This window comes from Solanum tuberosum, unplaced genomic scaffold (genome assembly GCF_000226075.1).
Source record: "Solanum tuberosum cultivar DM 1-3 516 R44 unplaced genomic scaffold, SolTub_3.0 scf00707, whole genome shotgun sequence".
Taxonomy (NCBI): domain Eukaryota; kingdom Viridiplantae; phylum Streptophyta; class Magnoliopsida; order Solanales; family Solanaceae; genus Solanum; species Solanum tuberosum.
In genome coordinates, this window is record NW_006239646.1 from 13,478 (window position 1) to 17,412 (window position 3,935).

At 36.7% G+C, this 3,935-nt stretch overlaps 1 pseudogene; it reads right to left on the bottom strand.

Moving 5' to 3' along the window:
- Window positions 1-305: 305 nt before the first annotated feature.
- On the bottom strand, window positions 306-3,031 carry LOC102588021 (disease resistance protein RPP13-like; annotated as a pseudogene).
- Window positions 3,032-3,935: the final 904 nt, after the last annotated feature.

Genomic DNA, 3,935 nt, shown 5'->3' on the forward strand with positions numbered 1-3,935 from the left:
CATTTGTAGAATCTAGATTGTAGCTGAATTTGACCTTTGATGCTTCCTTTTGAGTCACCTTTGAACAGGATGAACTCTGAGCATCCAGTGGTAAGATTTACAGCGGAACTAGTCTTTGATCAAGGGCTTTGATACCATGAAAACTCCATTAATGGAGGTTTAGAATATGCAGAATTGCAGAGAGAAGAAGAGAAGAGAAGAAAAGAGAAGAGAGCATTGTATTGAACTCAATCAATATTTTGTTACATTGAAAGTTAACCTTTACATTGTAGTTTAATATCTATTTATAGACTGTAGTATTGTAACAACTTTCATAACTAACTATAGAAGCTTCTAGAACCTTTCTAACAACTCTAACTAACTCACACCATACAGCTTGTTCAATCTCCTGAACTGATCAACAGTTATCACTGCACATTATTTCTTTTCCTTCATAAGCTACTACTAAATAGAGATTCCTTAGGTTTGGCAACATTCCCAAAATAGGCATCGGATCTTCTGTCAGTACTGAGAACCACAGAACCATCATTGTGATGGAATTTGGAAACATATGAGGCAGTTTCACTATTCTCCCGTCTAACCACAATTTCTGGAGCTTTTCACAACAATTAACAAATTCAAGGGATGGGAATGATGCACGACTTCTACAAATCAATTTGAGAGTGCTAAGGTTTTTCAAGCTGCTAATGTTGTTTAGGGAGTGAGATTTGGTAATATCATGCATACTTAATTCTTGAAGATGGACTAAATCAACAGGGTCAACATCTTTCCATTGATCACAACCAACACCTTTAAGAACTCGAAGACTAGTGAGTTTGCTTATACGTGCCAGAGGTTCTGAATACCGAGCATCTAAATGTCTTAGATTTATCAGGTCAGCTGCCTCGCAGGGTAGGTGGCAAGTGAATCCGCCAGCATCGACAACAAGTATCTGTAGATTCTTGAGATTGCCAATGGACGAGGGAAGACGATAGATACCTCTCAAACTTAAGAACTTGAGGTGGTACAAACTCCCTATGGCATCAGGTATAGCACCACTGCCTTTAATATTCAACACATATATATGTTGGAACACATCTATATGTGGGAACACATTACAAAACTTTGGATCGAAGAACATAATTGACCTCAACTTCAAGTTAGAAAGATCAAGTGAGAGGTACCTTTCTCCTTCACTATGAATGACATGTCTGATACATAAAGAGGATATGGAGTGGCTTCTTGGATCATAAACATCAAAGAAGTTTACCTCCAATGACTTTTGTATCGCAAGATCACGGAGTAAATCATGAACCCTACATTCAGTAACTCTTTCCCAAAATGTATCTACCACTTGAACCAAGCTTCGTCTTATCAGCTCATTCAAGAAGCCTTCAGCGACATCCTCCATTCTTTCTTCTCCTCTAGGTATGAAACCCTCTGCCATCCACAAATGTATTATGTTTTCTACATCGATCACTTGATCTTCTGGAAAAATACCAATGTACAGAAAACACTGCTTGAGCGCAGTCGACAAATCGTTGAAGCTTAATGATAGTATGCAGGAGATTTCAATAGATTTATCTTCTTTAATGTTCTTCCAAAGGTGATCTTTCACCTTGTGCCATTGGTTTAGCCCCTTTTTATGCGAAAGTAGTCCGCTCAATACAACAATTGCAAGAGGTAAGCCTCTACACTTTTCCACCATATCCTTAGCTAGACTTTCCATTTCTGGAACTATTGATCGAACATCAAGTAGTTTCCTACGAAAGAGATCCCAACTTTCTTCTTGACTTAGGAAACGAAGCTTATGAACAAAACCTCTGTCGTCTGCTCTTTCAGCGACATCCTCTTTGCGCGTGGTAATAATGACTCTGCTGCCGTTCTTTCCATCCGGGAATGCTCTTTTCAAACTCTCCCATGCTTCTCTCTGCCATACATCATCAACCACCACAAGGTATTTTCGTTCTTTCAATAGATCACGAAGGTGAAATTCTAGATCTCCTTCTGTCATAGTTTCTAACAATTCTAGAGTTTCCTTGGTGCGACCTTGGATGGATTTTATGATATTCTTAAGAAGATCCATGGTGTTGTACTCTTGAGAGACACATATCCAAGCGCGTGTAGGGAAGCTATTGAGTATATCAGGACTGGTGTAAAGTTTTCTCGCAAGAGTGGTCTTGCCTAAACCCCCATTCCATAAATGGAGAGGACGCTTCGACGAGTCTCTGCTTTGAGAAGTTGAGCTAGCAATTTTTGTACAACATCCTGAAGTCCAACAAAAATGTAATCCTGGTCATCCACATATGAGGTAGTTCTCCTCAATGTTCTAACCTGATTACTTGGCCCTTCTCCTGCATTATTATTGATATTTGTAATACCATATGTCTCTCGTTTGCGAGAGATATCACTGATTCGTTGCTTGAGTGATTGAATCTCCTCTGCGACACTGTAGAATTTTTTCTCCTTCCAACATATACAAGTGCAAGCCTTGATACGACTAGCACGTTTACCAGCCTCAAAGCTATAAGTCTCAAGTATAGCAACAGCATCATTAGCAATAGAGTTGATCTCAAACACCCATTGTTGAACTCTTTGATCTCTACTTTGCTTTTGTTCTGCATCTCTGAGGAAAGACTGTATGAAGAGTAACTCATTTCTCAGCCATCTAACTTCATCTCTCAGATTTGTAAGCAGGGAAACTTGTTGAATGAGGAAATCACCCAATTTTTGAACTGCAAATGACACAAAGGCATCAGCCATCTTTAGGAATAACTAGTTTTGATTGAAAAAAAGAGGAGGCTGTATGTATATTGGAAAATGGGTGATACACATAAAAGTAAGACCTCAAATAATGTGTTGAAAGGGTCCACTTATCACTTGTGTGATTAAAGATTAGAAAAAAACGAAACATGACCATGTGGTTTCTGAATAAAGAATTACGATTGGATAAAAGGACAAAGATGTATTAAAGCTTTTTGAAATTTTCCACTAAACAAAAGGTCAATTTTTTTTAAATTAAAGCATCTTCAACCACCGTTATACAACTTGGGGAAAAACACATATAGAGAAAAGTCTTAAAAAAATAAAGCAACTTCAACATCATTGCACAACTTGTGGAAAATATATATTGAGAAAAGATTAAAAAAATGGAAGCATCGTCAACAATCATGACACAACTTGTGGAAAAAAAATATTTGTTTTTTATTTGTTCATAATAATATTTTTATTTTTTTCTATTTGCTTGTTACAATGAAATAATTTAGGATTCATTAAATTGGTTACATTGTCCGCAATTCTAATTGTGCATATTACATCATATTAATCTATATTTGATGGAGCGGTATTATTTTTAAAAAAATCCAAACGTACCAAATCAATTTTAACAACTCAAGTTTCAACTGATTTGGAAGAACGAGCTAATTAGTCAAAAAAAAAATCGATGAAATTTTTGGAGGCCTGCAACAAAAGCTTTATTGATTTTTCTCTGGAGCCATTTTTGTCCTTTAAATGGCGACACAGCTTAGAAAAATCCAACGTACGCTACTGGTTGTGGTAATGGTAGTTAGGGTATTAAATGTTGTTATCATATATGTGTCCACCATAGTCAATGGATTAGGTTCCTTGACAAAGTTAAGAACAATATCGAAAGTAATGCTTAAAGTAAAGGACAAGGATGTTTACGTGGAAACCTCCTTGCTCAGAAGATAAATGTTGAGAGAGAAGATTTTTGCATTTCAAAAATCATGTTTGCAAAAACTAGGTTATTTCTTGTCAAAGTGATCAATATAAGATGGACAAACACAGCCTAGTGTAACTCCATTGGCTGAGAACTCTGCACCTCTTTTCCCATGCTCACCAATCACTACAATAATATATAAGAACCATCCAAACAAAGTGTAAGTCGAGAATCAAGATATAAGCAAGACTTCCAAAATTTGGACGATCAATACGAA